The 22,186-nt window shown below is 47.3% G+C and overlaps 1 long non-coding RNA gene across 2 annotated transcripts; it reads left to right on the plus strand.

The window, feature by feature from the left end:
- The first annotated feature begins 630 nt into the window (after positions 1-630).
- Positions 631-15,377, plus strand: LOC133347571 (uncharacterized). Of its 2 annotated transcripts, none has more exons than XR_009755734.1 (3): positions 631-867; positions 1,501-1,668; positions 13,967-15,377. It is a non-coding gene; the product is annotated as an uncharacterized LOC133347571 (long non-coding RNA). The 2 variants fall into 2 exon arrangements; XR_009755735.1 differs by having other exon boundaries at positions 1,501-1,654.
- Positions 15,378-22,186: the final 6,809 nt, after the last annotated feature.

A 22,186-nucleotide genomic window follows, 5' to 3' on the forward strand; every position in this document is an offset into this window, starting at 1 on the left:
ATTTTTATACTCCCCCCCCCCCTCACCCATTAATTGGATAATAGAAATATATGGTTTAATAATATAGGATGATAATGGGTAGGTGCTCTTTGTACTTAAGTGGTAGTATCTTACATCGATAAACTGGACTCCAATCCAGCATGGCAACTTTTCCGGATGATATCCAATGAGAAAATAAGCCGTAGGTGTAACGGCATAATTTCCGAAAACCTATGCCGAAGACTTTCAATCCAATATCAATTTAAATGTAGCACTTCCCGGATCTTTCGAATTCTAAGGAGGTGCACCACTTCCTACGACGACTAAAACGGATTTGAACCTGGAGAAGTGACTTTAATTCCCTCTGAAATCTCACCAGCACCGCCGCCGCAGCAGCAGCAGCAACAGAAGGAAACATAAAGCTCGATTACTGCCGCTCCACAACTCCACGGGCTGCATTGGCTACCGGTTGCCGAACGAATACGTTATAAGGTCACACTCGTTACACATAAATTGCTTGCCACAAATGACCCACAATACCTCGCTGATCTCGTCAAGGAGCATAAACCGTCACGCGAACTCCGGTCATCCTCGCAGCAACGGAGGCTTTTGGATAGACATCGAACAAAGACGGTCGCTGCATCGCGCGCTTTCAGATGCGCTTCTGCGGCCGTCTGGAACGCCACTGGATCTGTGCACTTTTAAATCTGGATTGAAAATAATTTCTTTAAAATTGATATTTGTGTTAAGTTTGTTGTCCTTCCCCCGCACCTCCGATCAGCACTGTTGGCTACGTACGGTGTGAAAGAAGTGCAACATACATACGTACGTACGAGGAACTGTAACCGAGTGCGCCATAAGTAAATCCCAAAGCGCGGCCGCGTCACGGTAAGTCACTGGCGCTGGGGGCGGCGGGCGGGAGAGTTGATAAGAACAGCACTGTCGGTAGTATTTGTGGCCTCGGGCCAAACGGCCAAAGAGAAGTAAAGGGGGCACCTCACCTCTCCTCTCACAAAGATGATGTCTCATATCCCCCCCCCACCCCCCGTCATTCCCCCCCTGCGCAAGGTAATTCATGGTCCGCTCTGCGAAAGCGCCCCCATTGCAATGTTGCCGGTATTATAGCGGTTCGGCTTGAATGGCGACAATTGCCACCGTTTGGCGGTATTGATTTTTTTTGTCTCCGCGCGCACGCTCAGTTAGCCGCCCGCGTCCCACACTCTTGCTGGAAAATGTCAACCGCTGGGAAATGACAGTTTGACCTTTTTTTTCATGGTTTTCTTTTTTTAAGAAAGGGGGGGGGGGGTGGCCATAAAATATAAAAAAGGGACACATTCACTGTTGCAATTCCTATTATCAGTTGTTTTAGGCTTCAGGATGAATAGGGCATTTGCCCATCGTGGGCGATGTCTCTAACGAGAGAACAGCAACATTTTCTTCAACTGCAGAATGATTGCAGCCCACCGGTGTTTGGCAGTTTACGACAATAATAATAACGGACAATTTCGTGACTTTTGGCAGAAAGAACTGAGGAATGCAGACAGCTCTGGTTCGGTCGTGCCAGAAGAATGACGCCAAGAATGGGAATTCAAAGAGAGAGCATCGGCAATGCTTGGTGGAATGCAGCGGGGTTGGAGGAAGACCGGGACAAAGATGGACTTCTGATGGAGCAGAGGTGACACTGTATATGTAAGGCGCTTAGAGTTTCTGAGGCGTTTAAGTCTCATAGAAATACAAATAACTAAGTAACAATTTTTATTTACTAGGCAAGGCCCACTGAGATATGTAGCTCTTTTCAGAAGCGACCTGGCCACAAATGATAGCTCAACGAAGTGACTTATCACGTGGACATTTATTGCAGCCAAATACTCTTATTGCAGCCAAATACTCTTATTGCAGCCAAACGCATGTTTCTAAATGTGGAGGGAAAAAACCGGAGGACTCGGAGAAAAATGTACGCGGCCACGGGAAGAGAGGCACCGCAAACTCAAAATATACAGTCGTCAAGCCCGGGATCGAACCGGCGAACCTCCTGTGTGCCAGGCGAGGTATTTAACACCGTGCCACCGTGGTGCCCCTATAATGATCATACACTGATGATTATTATTAGAATGGAGAAGAATGGCAGTGACACATCAGCAACATGATGATCGCCAACAGTGGATGACTGCTGCTGCTGTTGTTGCCGCGTGTACGTGGGCCTAGCGGCCTCGATATTAGTTTGATGTCCTTTCCCTGCACCTCCGATTAGCACGGTTGGCTACGTACGGCGCGAACGAAGTTCAACATACGTACGTACATGCAAAAGGCCTGTACTGGAGAGGGAGAAGAAGCGTTAAAGGACGCAACCAGTTGCGTTGATGAACACTTTCCCTTCCTCGCGAATTGTAGTCGTGGTGCTGACGAGATCCAAATGTAACCTTCAATTCTGGTAGTGACACGTGGTGATCATCCCACTTGACACAATCGGTCGGGCGAGCCAGGAGACACTCATAATACGGCAACACTGACTCTTTCGTCTTGCAGGATTGCCATTCGAGGGATTTTGTTTAAAAAAAAACTAATGAAGATAACTACGTGAGAACCCCATTGAGGCAGACGATGGGTGCGCTATGCTGCACCATGAGGTACAACAATAATAATCGATTTTTCAGGCGGGTTTTGGGGGCGGGAGTGGCAGGATTTGACACTGGCACTCGTTTAATTATTTTCATGTCAATGCCACGTAACTAGCTCGCCCCCTCCTGCACCAAGTGTGGGGAACATCTATAATCGAGGTTTTTTTTGGCTGTCGCCTGATGAGACTGGTTGTAATTACCGGCAAAACGTCGCACTCGAATTGTAAACGTTGTGGGTTTACTCTCCTACACACCAGTGTTCTGCTGAACTAGTAACGAGTTGGAATGTTTTGTTGACGTTACAAACCTTACTAATTGGCTGTGTCGAGTGGTGGCGGGTTTAACGACACATTGATATTTACAAGATCTAACCCAGCAACGTCTATTATGGATATTCAAACTCCTCCTGCTCTCCATCCTCCGAACTTCACCCACTCACGCCGTCCATCATGGTGAACGATGGTCGAACAACCCCCATTGCCAATGTGGCATGTTCTGGCCTTCATCCAGCAGCGGACCGATACAGTGGTTGACTTGAATTTATTTATTGTATTATAGTAATACCCCAATGTACGTCTCACCCTTTTACGTCGTTTTCGCAAATACGTCGTCACTTGATGAATACAACTACCCGAATTGCGTCACCTCAACCCACACTTACGTCGTCGTATTCGTCGCCTTTGCCTTTGCCTCCACCTACCCTCTATTATGGATAATATTGGTCGCGAAAGCCTACTACGTGTTAAACTCATTCCTGCGGAGGGAGCTGGTAGGAACGTTGGGTTGCTCGGTCAATGGCCAGGGTCAACGGCGGCGTGGTGTATTCCGCAAATATGCCCGACTGTGAGGGCGGGCACAAGCCGGCGTGAGTAGGTTAAACGTTGAGTTTAATAAGGGCACCGCGGGGTGACCAGCCCCTCCCCACCCAGCCCCACCCCTCCCACCCCCCCACCCAGCCCCACCCTCCCCACCCAGCCCCTCCCTCCCCACCCTCCCCACCCAGCCCCTCCCCACCCTCCCCTCTCCACTCAGCCCCACCCCTCCCATTTTTGGATGCACGACGGACGGACACAATAATCCCCTGTGGGCTGGTGGAACCAGGTGGTTCCTACCAGTAACAGAGCATCTATGTCTCTGTTGCCTACCCCCCCCCCCCCCCCGTGATCTCAAAGTTTAAGCATCAGCTCTTGCGCTCCGCACAAGAGGAAGGTGTTACTGTAGTTCACTCAGGGATAACGCTCCCGTTTTTCACACACACACACAAAATAGACCGGGCCTCTTTGATGACAAACTATAACTGCCACGTATACTTTGAGCCGTGTGTGTACGAGACATTTGATGTCTTGCTTTAAAAGCCTTCACAGAGTACTGCGCCTTGGGAATCAACCCTCAGCCCCAGGCGTGGGCCGTTGAAAACATAAAGGGCTTCTTTTGATACCAAAGATTAAGGTTGATACACTATCTGAAAACGTATCACGAGAGTAATGTTCCCTTTTGAGTTTTTTTTTCTCCCCCCTCTCTCTCTCTCTTTATTCTTTATGGGGAGGGACGATGCCCTGCTGTAAATGTTTTCGCACCCTGCACTTTTGCAATGCAGAAGTTCGATATACCGTCGTGGCAACTGAAACAATTGCCACTCAACAGTATCAAATGGGTACGGTGCAAGTAAGTCCATTGGCAGATGGTGGTGGTGAGATGCTAACTACCTGGCCTAATATACAGGAGGTCGTGGGTTCGATCCCAACCCTGACACTTGTATATTAAGAGTTTGCGTGTTCTCCCCGTGGTTGCGTGGATTTTTCTCCGGGTCCTCCGGGTTTCCCCTCCACAATTAGAATCAACATCACGCGTTTAGAGTATTTGTCTGCTGTAAGTGATGTTTTAGTTTAGGGTATTCCCACCTCTTTCAAGATGATTGGTCAGCGTGGAAGAGTGGGCACAAAAGCCCTTCTGCCGACAGTGACATATGCGCAGGCAATTGCAGGGTTGCACCGCCGCTACCTTTGCTGGATGGTGGTGGCGACTGATCCATTTTGATTTACGGGCAAGGGCACCATTATGGCACTGCGCTGACGTCATCACCACAGCATTTGTCCCGTAACGTTTGACACGCAAACGCACGTTGTTCGAGGTTTTACTGTGGCGGCTCAATCGCCCTCACTTTGGACTATTTTTGTTTCCACATTGTCGACTCGTCACACTTTGCGTCGGACATTCTGCGACACAGCGTGGGTAAAGGCGCAGTCCCTGCAATTGCGTGCTCACGCCACTGCTGGCGGAAGGGCCTCTGCTAGCTGGAGTTATCTGGCGAGAGAGAGAACCCTTCTAGAGGGTATTTGGCCTACTCTACCACGTCTTTCCAGACGTCTCGCGCGGAAGAGGGGAGAGTAGGCACACTTCAACCCCACCGATGCACGCGACCTGCCAATGTGATTGCAGATATATTATTTTGGGTAACGTCTCCCTTAAGAGTTTTTTATCGAGGGGTGGCCAGGTGGTTTAGAAGTCACAGGACCTGAGCCCGCTCGGTTGAACGTCCCCTCTCGATTTTCAACCGCTCCTTGATTAATCCGAATGATCAATTGAATCGAGCTGATGGTCTCAGCTTGGTCAGTAGATAGCGCAGAAGAAAAAAAATCCCGTCATATTACATTCTGGTTTTCATAGACTTTAGAAAAAAAATAGATGTCTGATCATTAATTTTACAATATAGTTGTGTAGGTTTGACTGCAGTGCAATGAAGATGTGTTAAGCAGTGGAAGGAAAGTGCGTCACCTCGTGTGTAGATAACGAAATGTCACTTAAAGAGTTCTCAGAAGTAGGCCGATCATATTTCGATTTAAATCTTTCGTGACTGTAGGGATTCATCTTCTTGGTCCTTTCGGTTAAGTCACGTAGAAGGGAAATAATAAAATAATAAAAATAAAACATAATAAAATAATTCTCACGACGTTTCGGCCACAACGCAAGCAGCCGTCCTCAGGTGAAGAACAGGTTTGTCGGGAAGACATTATTATTTCCCTTCTACGTGACTTTACCGAAAGAACCAAGACGATAGGCCTATCATATTTCCTTTCCGCGGACCGTTCTTTAACCAGCGCTGGGCGACAGTACCGAATGGATGATTCGTCTATTATACGACATAATAGCTCAATCAACATACCATTAAAGGAACAACAACAACAACAAAAACACTGTGACTCGGCGAGACTTGTCTGGGTAGGTATATTCGTTTTTTGTGCGTACAATACGCTGTGTATAAACGCTGCATATATAAAAATACCTGCCTCTAAAATGGGCGATTATGAGGTCCACACGTGGAAATGGGGCGAGCATTCTCATCTTGTTTGGGAATTTCTCAGCGTTGCCACCAACATAATCATAACTTCCCCGCAACCAAGGAAGGGATGTTGACTACCTCGCCTGGCACACGATCCTGACGCCTGCTGCTGTATATTTGGGAGTTTGCGGTGTCTCTCTCTCTCCCCGTGGTCGTGTAGATTTTTCTCCGGGTCCTCCGGTTTTTCCCTCGACATTTAGAAATCCACAACATGCGTTTAGGGGATATCCATAAATGATGTGACGCGATTTTGGACGATTTTTAACCCCCCCCCCCTCGTCACACGCCGTCTAAAAAGTCAGACCCCCCTAAATATGACGTCACAAAGCTCTGCCCCCCCCCCAAAACCATTTTGAAAATTAAACATGCTTCAAATCGCTTTAGACTATTGTCATTGTAGTGCGTATTTAATGTGGCGCTGCACTCTGATGTAGTAGGAGTGCTGTTACAATAATTAGTGTTGTTATAACAATTCTATATTTATTAAAAGTTGCGCATTTTGATGTGACGTCACATTTCTCGTCACACATCGTCACAAATGTATGACCCCCTCAGGTGCGTGACGTCATTTATGGACGCCCCCCTAGAGTATTTGACTGCTAAATGCTGAGGAGTGATCGTGGACGGGAGTTGCATCTGAGAAGCGCCCTCTTCTGGATGAACATAGGCCTGGATGTTGTTACACTCGTAGGTGATTGTGTACGGCACTAAGGGTGTTCCGATTTTAAGATTAAACCGAAAATTGGGCCGAAATAAGAAATGCCGTATCGAGTGATCGAAATTTATTTTGTTTCATATTGATCCGAAAGTATAAATTACCTCACAACGATATCGCTGCCAAACTTTCCCCGCCTCGGGGGAGGGGGGGGGGGTCAGACATTTGTGACGATGTGTGACGAGAAATATGACGTCACATCAAAATGCGCAACTTTTAATCAACACATAATTGTTATAACAACACTAATTGTTGTAACAACACTCCTACAACATCAGAGTGCAGCGCCACATTAAATACGCACTACAATGACAATAGTCTAAAGCGATTTGAAGCATGTTTTATTTTCAAAATGGAAATATGGTTTGCGGGGGTGGGGGGGGGCAGAGCTTTGTGACTGTCACGTGGCATCGGGGGTCGTCACCCATGAGAAAAAGAGACGATTTCCCCCCCCCCTCCCTTAAAAATTACGAAATGTTTGAACTCTGAACGTGTTCCTATTGTGTGTCATTCGTGTGCAACTGTGGTCACCAATGTCAAAGCACGGATAAATGAATATGGTATTGTTCTTGCTGATCAACTCCCAGCCATACAAAAAGAAGATGGTGTCCTCCAGCTGCCCCTCACTAGTCTAACCGAGGAATTCAAGTGTGCAAAAACCAGGCTCCAGATGACACTGAATGAATCTCGAGACCCAGTGGTGAGCAACAACGCGCCGACCTTGGCAACTGGGCGCAAATGGAGGCCAGGAAAAGCAGTCCAGGAGGCAACAGCAGCCCTCAGACATGCTGACATTGTGGGTCATGTTCAGCAAGGGAGAGGAGGCCTTGGGCTAACTAGCCGTGCTGCTTGGAGTAAGGCCACTGCACCAGAGCGGCGGAAGATGGTAGTGCAGGAAGTACGCCATCAGGAGGAGGCTGCAAGGTGGGCCAAGGCAGTCTCTCTTGCCAAACAAGGACAGTGGACTCGATGGGACAGTGTGGAGAAGAGGAAGATCAGCTGGAAGGATCTGTGGGCCATGGAAGCGAGGCGGTTGAGCTTTTCCATCAGAGCAACATATGACATCCTTCCAACACCAGTTAATCTTCACCAATGGTATGGTGAAGATCCGGACTGTGCCCTCTGTTCCATGCCAGCCAACCTCAGGCACATTCTTACAGGGTGTAAAACAAGCCTCACCCAAGGACGCTACACTTGGCGTCACAACCAAGTCCTTAAAAACCTTGCGTCCGCCCTGGAGGACAAGCGAGCTGCCACCAACTCCCTACCACCCCCAGCAGCATCACACCTCTTACGGACGACCTTTGTCCGCGAAGGGGCTAAACCACCGAAGAGCGGCTCTACACCAATAGAGCGAGACCAGCTGCGCTTGGCCCGCGACTGGAAAATGCTAGCTGACATTGGCCGGCAACTTGTGTTTCCTCCGGAGATCGCAACCACCACCCTAAGACCTGACATGGTGCTCTGGTCCCGTTCGCTCAAGAAGGTCTTCATCATTGAGCTCACAGTACCCTGGGAGGACTCAGTAGATGAGGCTTATGAGCGAAAACATCTGCGCTATGCCGATCTAGCTGCCGAAGCACGGCATCATGGCTGGAACACAGAAGTCCGACCAGTGGAGGTGGGCTGCAGAGGTTTTGTGGCAACATCTACAACCAGACTGCTTAGAGACCTGGGAATTAAGGGCCAGAGCCAGCGTTCGGCAATCAAAGCTGTATCGGAGGCGGCAGAACGCAGCAGTCAGTGGCTCTGGATGAAGAGGAAAGACCCCAGCTGGGCCCCAAAGTGAGATGGCCAGGAGGTATGCAGTCAACAATGCTTGACTCAGGGAGGAGGACGCCCCTGCCATGCATAGTCCCATGGGATGTTGGCTACCAACAACAAGGCAACTCCTATGACTAATTGGGAATGGGACGCAAGCGTAGGATTGATCACCCTGTCGCTGGCCGCCTTTGGGGAGGGTGTATAGTATGAAAGGCCGAAACACCCTAGGAACCAAAGGGTCACTACTGACGATGCGCTCCCCAAATTTCACCAGGCTCACTGTTCATGAACTCTTGGAAGTGCTTGCACAAAGGATAGTAACATCTCATCCTGTGTTCTTTGGAATCTGTGTCATTCGTGTGCAACTGTGGTCACCAATGTCAAAGCACGGATAAATGAATATGGTATTGTTCTTGCTGATCAACTCCCAGCCATACAAAAAGAAGAGAATAAAGAATACGTTCAAACGGGAAACGCGGTATCAGAGTCGTCAAAGCGGTTTGTGGACAATTTTAATTTTTTGTGTTTTAATTCAGAGTTTACATGTCCCCCCCCCCCCCTGTTCTGCATCGGTTTCCTCCGAGTTAACTGGTGCCCCACTCATCGATAATAAAAAACACAAACCTCAATGCAATTGGCATCGGTGAAACATCCCAACGATGTTTCACCGATGCCTATAAAAACACAAACGAATCACAAATTAACAGCAAGTGTAAAGTTTATTTTTTTTAAACAGAGGCGATTACAGTCTCATTTACAAGAGTGAGCTGGGTTATCAACAAGATAAAAGCAAAATAAAAAAGCACACCAATGAATGAAATTGAAATCCTAGCAACAGCAATTGTCACACGAGCAGTTGCTATTATTTTACGAACATTAATTAAATTTTTAAAAAATTTTGTTATATCCATCATAATACAATTACAAAAATTGCGTGACAGAAACATAAACCAGGCGTGGGGGTGATGATTTTTAGTACCGACATTTAAACGAGACGAAGATGTACAAGTTAAACGCAATTGCCAGTGAAATGATTAAAAACCCTCAAAAAGTAAATAATCGACGGCTCGGCATCGGACTGTGATGGATGTAAAACTGGTAGATGCAATTGAAGCGACGACAATGTTGAAGCGATGTACTTCCAGCTGTTTTCCGGGGATTCGGGGCCGTCCATAAATGACGTCACGCGATTTTGGACGATTTTTGAACCCCCCCCCCCTCGTCACACGGCGTCACAAAAAGTCAGACCCCCCTCAAATATGACGTCACAAAGCTCTGCCCCCCCCCCCTCAAATAAAACATGCTTCAAATCGCTTTAAACTATTGTCATTGTAGTGCGTATTTAATGCGGCGCTGCACTCTGATGTTGTAGGAGAAAACATTTATTAAAAAGTATATTTAATTAAGTAGAACGTGTTGTCTATATTTATTTAAAGTTGCGCATTTTGATGTGACGTCAAATTCCTCAACCGCCCCCCCCTCGTCACACATCGTCACAAATATCTGACCCCACCCCCCTCCGCAGGTGCGTGACGTCATTTATGGACGGCCCCTTAGCAGAGAGCGAGTGGCACACCAGTCCTGAGTGTTTTTCACGTCGAGGCAAACGACTCGATTGGGATTAACACGGTCGGCGACATCGCCTTCCAAACATTCAACTTGCTCGAACTCTCCCTTAGGAGGAGGATTGCCGAGGCCCAAGCCGCAGCCTTCCCAGGTCAACACGACGGGGAAGGTGGAAGGGGAGCAAACGTTGATCAGATTCGATGTTTGGGATCGCGAGACGCCTTCTGCTGTGCACGCTTCAGCCAGCAGGTGGCAGTGGGGAAACTTTGACCGAGCCGAACCTTGCTTGCTTGCCTGACGTGACCTGACACGCGCGTTGGCGCTGATGGTGTCTGAGATCATCATCATCATCAGCTGCCAGTAGAGTCTCCATGAGCAGCAGCATCATCATCAGCTGCCAGTAGCGTCTCTATCAGTATCATCATCATCATCAGCTGCAGTAGCGTCTCTATCAGTATCATCATCATCATCAGCTGCCAGTAGCGTCTCTATCATTATCATCATCATCAGCTGCCAGTAGAGTCTCCATGAGCAGCAGCATCATCATCAGCTGCCAGTAGCGTCTCTATCAGTATCATCATCATCATCAGCTGCAGTAGCGTCTCTATCAGTATCATCATCATCAGCTGCCAGTAGAGTCTCCATGAGCAGCAGCATCATCATCAGCTGCCAGTAGCGTCTCGTATCAGTATCATCATCATCAGCTGCAGTAGCGTCTCTATCAGTATCATCATCATCATCAGCTGCCAGTAGCGTCTCTATCAGTATCATCATCATCATCATCAGCTGCCAGTAGAGTCTCCATGAGCAGCAGCATCATCATCAGCTGCCAGTAGCGTCTCTATCAGTATCATCATCATCATCAGCTGCAGTAGCGTCTCTATCAGTATCATCATCATCAGCTGCCAGTAGAGTCTCCATGAGCAGCAGCATCATCATCAGCTGCCAGTAGCGTCTCTATCAGTATCATCATCATCATCAGCTGCAGTAGCGTCTCTATCAGTATCATCATCATCATCAGCTGCCAGTAGCGTCTCTATCAGTATCATCATCATCATCAGCTGCATTAGCGTCTCTATCAGTATCATCATCATCATCATCAGCTGCAGTAGCGTCTCTATCAGTATCATCATCATCATCAGCTGCCAGTAGCGTCTCTATGAGCAGCAGCATCATCATCAGCTGCAGTAGTGTCTCTATCAGTATCATCATCATCATCAGCTGCAGTAGCGTCTCTATCAGTATCATCATCATCATCAGCTGCCAGTAGCGTCTCTATGAGCAGCAGCATCATCAGCTGCAGTAGTGTCTCTACCAGTATCATCATCATCATCATCAGCTGCAGTAGCGTCTCTATCAGTATCATCATCATCATCATAAGCAGCTGCCAGTAGCGTCTCTATGAGTATATGTATCAGCAGCATCATCTTCGTCAGCAGCTATTTAGCAGCAGCTTCACAATTATGTGACGGTAAACATGCATGCTGCTGATGATGATGTTCATTATGAATCGGCAAAAAAATGCATGCTCATCATCAGCTACAATAAGCATTGTAAATACCAAATCAGGAAATCAATCATCGGCAGCAGCGACAGCTTACTCGGCATCCAGCAGCAACGGTAGCAATCAGCGTAATCAATGCCAATAAATCATCCGTCGCTGAACGTAGCAACGCCTTTCAAAAGTAGCAAAACGAAGCGCATTCCAAAAGTGACGTTCATCACAATGTTCATCGTCAACCATGGTCAATCCACTGTTGGATAAAGGCCTCCCCCAAGCCGTGCGGGAAAATGGACCGTGGAAACCCAGGCAACATGGAAACGTTGGCCCAGCGTTGCCACGTGGTTGTGCCAACTTTGGCTCAACGTTTCAGGTTTACTGGGAAGGCGCGCGTCTGTGGGTTTCGTAATCCCGGATCTCAATGAAGTACCCATTGACGCACGCCCGTACCTGTAAGCTTCACGTTTTATTCGGGTTTTATGTTGAACTTCTTTCGCACCGTACGTAGCCAAACGTGCTAATCGGAGTGCGAGGAAAGGCTGGACCAAGCACGTGTTCCTTGACCACAACGCTGTGTAAGAAGACGTGGGGCCGGTTCAAACCGAGACGAGTGCGCAAGCATCACTGCCCTAAAAGAACCCTTGCCCCCCCCCCCCCAATCCTCCTCCTCCCCACCTCTGCGGAGACCGGAGCACAATAGAGCACGTCGCAGATTAATCAGCCGGTGCCCGCTGGACGTGAAGGGGCCACAGGGCGGCTGACCGCTGAGACAGCAGCTGCACGGAAGCTTGGTGGCAGAGGTTTAGCGGACGAGGGAAGCGGCAGGGAGCAGAGGCGGATGGGCAAGCGAGAGTGATGGAGTTGCATTGCGGTCATCATGGCAGCAGCAGCAGCGGGGCCTCTTGGCTACGTACGGTAGTCGTCACCGCACCGCGCGCTTTCAGATGCGCGTTGACGGCCGTCTGGAACTCTCTTCCTTTCCGCTGTTAAAAAATCTCGATCGAAAACTAATTTTTTTTAATATAATTGCTTTTTTGTGCTTAGTTTGGTGTCCTTTCCCCCCCAGCACCTCCGATTAGCACGGTAAAAAACGTACGATGTGAAGAAGTTCAACACACATACATGCAGAGATGATGACGCAGCAATAGCAGTAACAGCAGCAACAATGGCAGCAACAACTCGGCTGTGTCAATGACAGTGAGCTCCTTGCAAGCGGATAACAACATCTCTTTTAAGAAAGCCTGACACTGAAGAGATGTCTGTGTCGTAACATCGTTGGATGTCACTGTGTATGTCACTGTGTGAAGCCGGCCTGGGAGATGGCACGGCGCGCGATGTTCTGACATCGCAGACACCACCGAGGGTGGATGCAGTACCGACCCGAGCGGGGCTCTGTGAGCACTGACTGACAGTGACGGATGTCGCCACGCTCTGCGTGCAGTGCCAGCCCCTACAGGATAGTGGGCGAGAGTGCCGGGCACGGCACGGGGGTTACAAGGGGGGCCACGGCACTCTGGTTGAACCCGGAGGACACGTGACCGGAGGTATCTACCCAGAGACCCCCAAAGGGGGGCTGGGGTGATCACGTGTCCAGGTGGAGATCCTTCTTGATGCTTCGAGAAGGTGGGCGGGGCGGAGCCAGCCTCGCCATACAGGTTATAAGCCGGAGCCCTGAGAGGCACCGGCTGCTGTTGTTATCCTGAAGACGCTACGTTCTGCGCCCTGCGTCCGAAGACAGGTCACCAACACGGGGACCTGGACCCAAGCTGGGGTCCCGTCCAACGTAGCTACTCCCAGTGCAGTTAGTGTGGTTGTCCTGATGGACCACCCCCATAGGTTGTTATCCGGTGAAAGGGCAAGTTACCCCTTTGTGTTAGTGTGTTGGTGGTAATAAAATGTGTTGCCTCCAAGAGTTCGTCTGAGTCTCCGTTTGAGCCCGCTACATCTGTATGAAATTATTACGCAACAGTTATCAGCATTGAAACTGTAATAACAATTATGGTGATGATGACACTCTCATGATCATAATGCCTCTGACGAAATCACCGGAATTGTTCATCAGATCTCAGAAGCTAACCGTGGTTGAGCCCGAATAGTGCTTGGATTAGTGACCACAATGCACAAACAGGTTGCCATAGGCTGTGGGGCTATGCAGTGGGCAGCAGATGACAGTACAGCAAAAGTGTACTTCAATATGCTCCCGCTTCTATGCTGCTCACCTTCAACCCACACTGACCAGCATGGTGAAGTATGGTCAAATAACCCCCCCTTGTTCTGCACGGTGTGCAGGGTCCTGCATTGGCATGTTTGTCCATTTCCTTTTAAAGAGCACGTGGGAGAATACCAGCGCACACGTGGGAATCATAGTTTTTTTTAAAATAATTATTCAGAGATATCACTAATGACATGTCCTGGCCATCTCGAAGTTCCAGTGTTTTGGGAATCTCGTAACCGCAAGCAATATTCTGTTTGTGACCCCACAGGTCTTGCTAACGCAGTGCTGGATTACAAGCAGCGGAGGGCTGATGATGCTGGAGCCTGGTCTCGCTGGCGCAGACCAGAACTATTGCCGAGTGAGCACTTTCTGCAGAAGAGCCGCACACACTTTCCACAGCTAAACATAAACACGTGAATTGACTTACAGGCTCCGACGCACGACGAAAATGTGCAACTTGACCATTTTGTTTCGATTTAAAGCTTTCGTGACTGCAGGGATTCATCTTCTTGGTTCTTTCGGTAAAGTCACGTAGAAGGGAAGTAATAAAATAATAAAAATAAAACATAATAAAATAATTCTCACGACGTTTCGGCCACAACGCATTTCCCATATCCCCTCCCTTGGATGCTGCTAATCCTGCATAATGCACGGACATAAGCAGTACTAATCACATACCTGCATTTCCCATAAATATGCTAAATTCCTCTTGATATGCAAATTATTTTGTCAAGACGCCCTTTTCCCCCCTCCCAACCCAGCTTATATATATGCTCCAAGCACGTGTGCTGTTTCATTCAGACGCTGTCGCCTCGACAGACCTGGTTTCACCTGAGGACGGCTGCTTGGGTTGTAGCCGAAACGTCGTGAGAATTATTTTATTATGTTTTATTTTTATTATTTTATTACTTCCCTTCTACGTGACTTTACCGAAAGAACCAAGAAGTTGACCATTTTGGTTTTGACCTTGGAATGTGTTTTTTTATAGTTAATTCCAAATGCGGTAGTTACAGTGGTTGTAAGGTGCAAAGTAATTCCGACCTTAGTTGGTTGAACTAGTCCTGCCCCCCCCACGCCCCCCAACCTTTGCTTCCCCAACTTACACTGGTCAACGTGGTGAAGTGTGGTAAAAAAAAACACACACACACAGGATGGACACGGCACGAGCACTTTCATCCAGCGGGGAGTTTACATAGGGTCGTCAATCTCTCTCGTATCAATCTCTCTCGACAACAAACTTCCATATAGCCTACATCGACCGTTGGGGTAAGTGCGGTCAAATTATCCCATGAGCGACATGGCGTGGGGAGGCTTTCGTCAGTTGGTAGATTGGGAATTTTTGGAATGAAAATATGTTTTTTATATATATAACAGGTGTGGCCACCGAATACTCCTCTGGAAGATGAAAGCAGCGACTGTAGCTATGAACGCATCGACAAATAGTGGCTGCTTCGGTCATTTGCTGCCTGCTTCGGTCATTTTGCGGGCAGCATCTTAAACATTTATAACATTACTCCTGCAGCCCTCCACTGATTCACCAATGTCAGCACGTAACGTCACAAATCACCTTGCCATACGAGAGAAGAGGCGAAAAAAATCAAGAGTCCCTCCACCCAACTAACTGCATGCAATCTTAATTTTGGAGCTTTCGTGACTGCAGGAATTATTCTTTGGTTTTTTTCGGTAAAGTCACGTATAAAGATAAAATAATAAATTAAATAATAGCATACTATTATTTATACGTGACTTTACCGATAATAAATTATAGTATGCTATTATTTAATTTATTATTTTATCTTTATACGTGACTTTACCGAAAAAACCAAAGAATAACTGCATGCATCTCCTCCTCGCCTTGGCTCGGCTTGGCTTCCCTATGCTCGAGCACTGATTTGTGACCGAGATGAGAGGCCGGAGTGAGCTGGGAGCTGAGTGGAACACCTGTGAGTGGCATGACGTGCGTGGGACACTCGAGTGTGTATCCCGTTAATCTTCTGCAGGATGTTGTGACTGTGCATGCTGTTGTCATCATTAGCGCATGCCGAGATCCTGGCTCAGGCTCATCGCTTGAAATCCTGAGCCAATCGACAAAACAAATGTTAGTGTTGAAATTCGCTCGAAGATTTTGTTGTTTTTGTTGTTGAAATCCCGACTCTCTGCTTCGTGTTATCAGCGACGCGATTTTTAAAAAGATTAAACGCGACCTTAAATGGAAGAGCACATATAAGTCGACATTTGTTCTTGTGTTTTCACGCATGAACAAACATATTTTATCACACGGACTTTTTGGATTTCCACCCAAATATTATCCAACAGCATTTCGTTTAAGCAAGCAACATCTGGCCCGGTTTTTATATGTTTGGGTCTCACCGCGAGCATCTCCGGAACGTATCATTCGCGAATGACGAGGGGACACTGTACCCACAGCGAACCCACAGCATCACTTTCGAGGGGATGACACTGAACGCTGCCATCTCCTGGCAACTTTGAGTCTCACACCTACAACACCTGATAAGTGCTGGTGGCTACATATCCAAGTGCTGTACAAGCCAAACTGAAACCTGCTTAGCTTCCGAGGTCTCACGAGATTGGGCGCGTTCAGGGTGATTTGGTGGTAAGGTGATTCTCTGGTTATTGAGGGCAGCTGTTTTTTTTTCCCCCTAATATTTCACAAGCCTTATACAAACTAATCTTAGCCGCTATTATATACCGGGAGAACGACTTTATTCCACTCTCCAGCCCGTTTTCAATGCAGCCCGAATAATTAATTGTAATCCACGCGCATTCCACGCGATAATTCTCAACTCTGCCCACATTCCCATCATTGTGCCGCTCCGCTCTGCAAACATATGAAATGCGCGGCCGTTCCCCGCCGCGTTCCCATGCCAGATTTAATAGGCAGAGCAAAGACGCCGACAAAAGGGCGACGCGCAGAGAGAGCTCGCGTGAGCTCCATTACAGCGAGAGAGGAGGCACTTCCCATCGCCATGGCTCCTCCCGTGTGCAGAACTGTGCCGCTGTAATGCAGGGGCCGCATTCCACGTGGAGCGACTGCTCCAGGGGGTGGTAGGGTGCTGCGATGTGGTTGAGGGGTGGGGGGCTGGCAAAAGGGGCAGTTGTTACCACCCCCCCCTACTCCCCTCCCCCATCACCCCCACCCACCACCCCCCCTACAAAAATGTGTAGAGAGCAATTGATTGGGATTGGGTGTCTTGAAAATATCACGAAAAATTGGCGATGCTGCTGCTGCTTCTGCGTTTGCAGTAGTGCACAAGCACACATATCTGAGATACGTTCTTAAATAACAACTCTGTGCCCTTTGAAGGATACATATGTAATAGTGTAATAGGGGACGTTTTGGGCAATGGACCTTCTTCATGGCACATGCATCACAAATGGCTCACGTGGGAATGGCAGTGACTCTTCCTCTTAGCAAATAAATGCTGTGAGTGCTATGAAGATGGCCCTTTGCCCAAAACGTCGCCTGCTATGTATATATTTACGATTTTAAAGGCAGTGCTATTGACGCACTCGTGGAGTTTTATTGAATGTCGTCGACCGCTTTTGAGATATTTTCATACATGTAAAATTGTCAAAACATTGATTGACAGCTGTCACTCGCTCACCACTCGCGGCGGTCAGTCGCCTCCTTATCCCTCTGATATCGCGACTACGATGGTTAAAGTCAGTCGATCGGCGGGACGCATGTGTTGGGGAGAATGGAGGGTGCTCCCACTTCTGCCAAGATGTCTGACCCGAATGGAAGAGTAGGCCAAAAAACTCTCTAGACGCACTCTCTAAAGCTCCCTCTAGTGGAGGTCCTTCTGCCAGCGGTGGTGTGAGCGAGCAATTGCAGGGCTGCACCTCTGCCACCTAATACACCACGGGTCGTCCACGCAGCTTTTGAAACGTCATCCGCCACGGGCCACGCCCACCTTCTCGAAACCTCGAGAAGGATCTCCACCTGGACACGTGATCACCCCAGCGACCCCCTTTGGGGGTCCCCGGGGTAGATACATCCGGTCACGTGTCCTCCGGGTTCAACCAGAGTGCCATGGCCCCCTTTTGAACCCCGTACCGTGCCCGGCAACTCTCGCCCTCTATCCTGTAGGGGCTGGCACTGCACGCGGAGCGTGGTGCCATCCGTCACTGTCAGTCAGTGCTCACCGATACACTTTGACTTGACCTTGCTCTCTGTATGAGTAATCTGATTACAGTGACTGTAAATGCAACACTTTCTGTAACGTGTGACTTTCTAGCATGCGTGAGTCCTCAGTCCATCAGAGCAGCTCAGCACTCAGGTGCACACAGCAGTAACATGCCTTATCTTCACGTGAGCGTTTCCCACTTTGCCCTGGTTAATTATTACCGTACCATTGCCTCTACACTCCGTGAGTTACGATGCGGGAACGCACAATTATTTGGATTTTCCAAGAACATCCACTCTCCATGTAATTCCAATGTAACTCGTAGACGTTATCGCAGTGCAAGAGTTTTCACGTAATAATAACCTTTTCCAAATCACCATCATCATTTTTGTCGGTGGCGAGATGTCAACTAACTGCCTCGCCTGGTATAGAGGAGACCGTGGGTTCGATCCCGACGCTGACGTCTGCTGTATATTTGTAGTTTGCGATGTCTCTATCTCCTCGTGGTCACGGGGATTTTTTTTCCAGGGCCTCCGGTTTTTCCCTCCACAATTCGAATGAACATGCGGTTAGAGTATTTGGCTGCTTGCTGCTATACATTTCCACGTGATAAGCCACTTCGTTGAGCTATCATTTGTGACCAGGTCGCTTCTGCAAAAAGAGCTATATAGCTCAGCGGGTCTTACCTGCTGAAATAAAACATGGTTTAGTTTGTAGAATTGTGAGCCATCAGCCGCTTGAGATGAGCTCCACAGACGCCGCGAACTCACTTCTCTTTCTGCATCTTTTCTTGCACCGCTCGACTTTTTTAATTCCCTCCCATCATCTCCTTTCCCCCTCGTTATTTTAATAACTTCGCTCAACTGCATCGTGCTGTTTTTTTCTCCTGTCCGCTTGACATTTTGCGAACTTTGGTCATGTGATCAGCAACTGTAATTTTAAAATAAAAGTTCACGAACGTTGCCATCAAAGCTCTTGGTCAAGTAATGGGGCAGTAGCGATCTGCATTGCATTCCCCACCCCCCCTCAGAGCCATTCACAAATGTTGCCACTTATGTTTTCAAGAAGAAAAGCCTCGCTGAGTCTCAAGACTATATGTTTTAAAGGAGGGTCTTGCATTGGAATGTTTGACAATTCCATTAGTGAGAGTTTGGTTTCATGTTTGGGAAGAAACCTGAGAACTTATATCAAACCCACCAACACATCTGAGGGGTGGGGGGGGGGTGACATTCAACCCTGCCATCTCCTGTCCACCTTGCATTCTGATGGCTGATCCATAGGATGACCACAAAGTGGTGGTAATTTAATGAGCGTGAACCAGTCTGTGCAAGTGGTGATGGCCGTGGCGTAGCGTGGTTGGCATGGGCGTTGGTGGAAAAATTAAAATACCCCCTCACCTCCCTCTCTAATTTCCTCCCTTCCTTGATGCCCAGCACTCAGGCTCATGTGATCCGTAAGCCTTGGTGCAGTTGCACTGCCTGCCCACTCAATAGCTACACCACTGGACGATGGGTTTGCGTGGTCACCCCCAAATGAGATTTGAACTCGCAACCTTCCGACTGTGGGCGCCATGCGCTATTAACCACAATGCCACCCGGTTGGGTTGTTCCGTTGGTTATTTATGGCATTTAGCGGTCCACACACGAGGTGGTTGCACCTATTTTTCCATGTCCTTACGGGAAATTGCGCTCGCCCCCTTCGTAAAAGTGAGCGTTTATCTCCGGCAACATCTATTTCCAGATTAACTGCGGTTGGCATAAACATGTTTCCTGTATTTGCTCAGCCTCCAGTGCCCGAGCAGTTGTTTTCTCTTTTTTTGTTTTGAAAGAAGGAAATATTAAACTCTTGGCAGATTTTTGAAAATATTTTTTTTCTCCACCTGTATTGTGTGTCTTTTATTTCGAAGCTGCACTACTGATGTACTGTATTGTGCATTAAAATAAAGGATTCTGGTGCAATCTGCTCCGATTTAATGAAGTAAAATAGGGCCAACGTGACCTTTTGGTAGATATTTGACAAGTATTTACATACACCTGTATATTTTCTTTCATATTCATTCTTCTTGCAATTTAAATGTCTTGATTGGTAACTCATCAAAAATTGCTAAAACCCTCTCAAAGCTGGACTAAAGCAAATTAAAGTAAACATTGTTTTGTATTATGGGTTTTTGTGTGTAAAGGTGACCAGGCTGGGAGCAAAATCTTGCTACACTTCAGAATTAGAATTAGGGTCTTTATTTAGACTGGAAGAATCCGATGAGCTATGAAACTTTTTTTCACCGATGTCCAGTAAGGGCGGGTCACAAAGGTAAAGCAACAAACAAAAAAACAAATGGGATTGTAAAGTGTAGTAAAGATAAGCAAGTCACTAAATATATATAAATAAAGTATGTTTCAGTACAAAATGCATAAATGCATCAATTCTTGCCGATCTTTCAGCACCAAATGCAACTTTGGGCAAGGCAGCAAAACAAAAACAGTCCCAGACCACACCAAGACAACGCACAGTCCCTCAATAAAATTGCACATTAAAATGTAACTATCGATCCATGGATAAGGATCAAAGTTACAAATCACATTGGTAAATTTGGTTGCATATAAGATTTGTGATATTAATGGAGGAAACGAGGTTGTTGTTCCGAAACGTCGGTACCGCCACGGCAAAGGCTTTGTCACCGATTCCAAATCTTGTCCTTTGGATAGTTAAAAGGCAATTAGATGAACATTTTAGGTTTCTTGGGTTTGACAATATAGTTTATGAATTAGCCAAGCAGAGCGCTGATTTGCCAAGAAGGATGTTATGGATGAAGAGGGCCTAATATAGATGTATTCTTGCTGCTGTGGTTGTGCAAGAGAGGCTGTCAACACGCTGGGAGTGAATCGGTGAAGGTAGCTTGATCATAATTCACCACGCTGACTGGCCAGTGTGTGTTGGTTAAGGGAAGGTGGTGCCCATGAAAGGTTCAGATGTCACTTGCCATCGACATTGGATGTGGCGGCTGGGAATCAAACTCAAGGTGACGGGTTGATAGCACAGTGAACCAACCACTGATCCCCCATCACGATTACATTTTAATTTCGAGTACGGTAATTGTCCTTTACGTTCTGAAGGTAACTCAACAGCACATTTGCATCCTTTAGCAATGCTGGTTTGCAGTCTGTGCCTGGGCATAGCTTACTGATGAGAGCTTGTGAAGACCCATATAACTATGAGGACCATCTCCTTGACAGTCTGTATATGGGTATGGCTTCATAATGAGCCCTTACAAGAATAACATCTATTCATTCTCTCCTACACTACAAACTACTCAATGCCTCTCTGTAAGGCCGGCCAGTCCAACGATATAGCAGTTCGTGAGAGTGAATCATACAGACTTGCTGTTGTTGTATATATATACAAATATATGAGGCATCACGGTGGCGGGATGTTAACTATCTTGCCTGGTATGCAGGAGGACGTGGTTTTGATCCCGACCCTGACACCTGCTGTATATTTGGAGTTTGCGTGCTCTTCCCGTGGTCAGTGGATTTTTCTCCGGCTCCTCCTGTTTTTCCCTCCACAATTAGAATCAACATTCGTATTTGGTTGCTATGTCCGCGTGATAAGCCACTTCGGTGGGCTATAATTTGTGGCCAGGTCGTTTCTGAAAAAAAGCTATATAGCTCAGTGGGCCTTACGTGGTAAAATACAAATTATTTCAGTTTAATTATATAAATGTAGATTTGAAGCTTTCGTGACTGCAGGAATTACTCTTTGGTTCTTTCGGTAAAGTCACGTAGAAAGAATCTAAATTAAATAATAGAATACGACGTTTCGATTGCAACACAAGCAATCGTCATCAGGTAGAACTAAATTTGAGAGAAAGACAAAATACAGACACGGAGACACAAACAGACACACAAGCAGAGAGAGATAACACTGTGTGTCTATGTTGTGTGTCTCTCTCTGTGTGTCTCTGTGTTGTCTCTTTCTGCTTGTGTGTCTGTCTGTCTGTGTGTCTCCGTGTCTGTGTTTTTTCTCTCTCTCAAATTTAGTTCTACCTGATGACGAATGCTTGTGTTGCAATCGAAACGTCGTATTCAATTATTTAATACATTTTCTTTCTATGTGACTTTACCGAAAGAACCAAAGAGTATATAAATGTACTGTCATGAAGCAGATAATTTCTCACGAAAGTCCTTGACATCCACCAGAAACGCACCTTTTTGGCTTTCCACCACTTTCATTTGTGTGCGGTTCCACTCCCCCCCTCCCAACGTTAAATATACAAACCAAACAAAAACACCTCGACGGACGTTATAGAGGTGAAAAAGCGACCTCCCCCCTCCCCCCATTTACGT

Source organism: Lethenteron reissneri, chromosome 26 (genome assembly GCF_015708825.2).
Source record: "Lethenteron reissneri isolate LAM-NWPU_2019-01 chromosome 26, ASM1570882v1, whole genome shotgun sequence".
NCBI classification, from domain to species: domain Eukaryota; kingdom Metazoa; phylum Chordata; class Hyperoartia; order Petromyzontiformes; family Petromyzontidae; genus Lethenteron; species Lethenteron reissneri.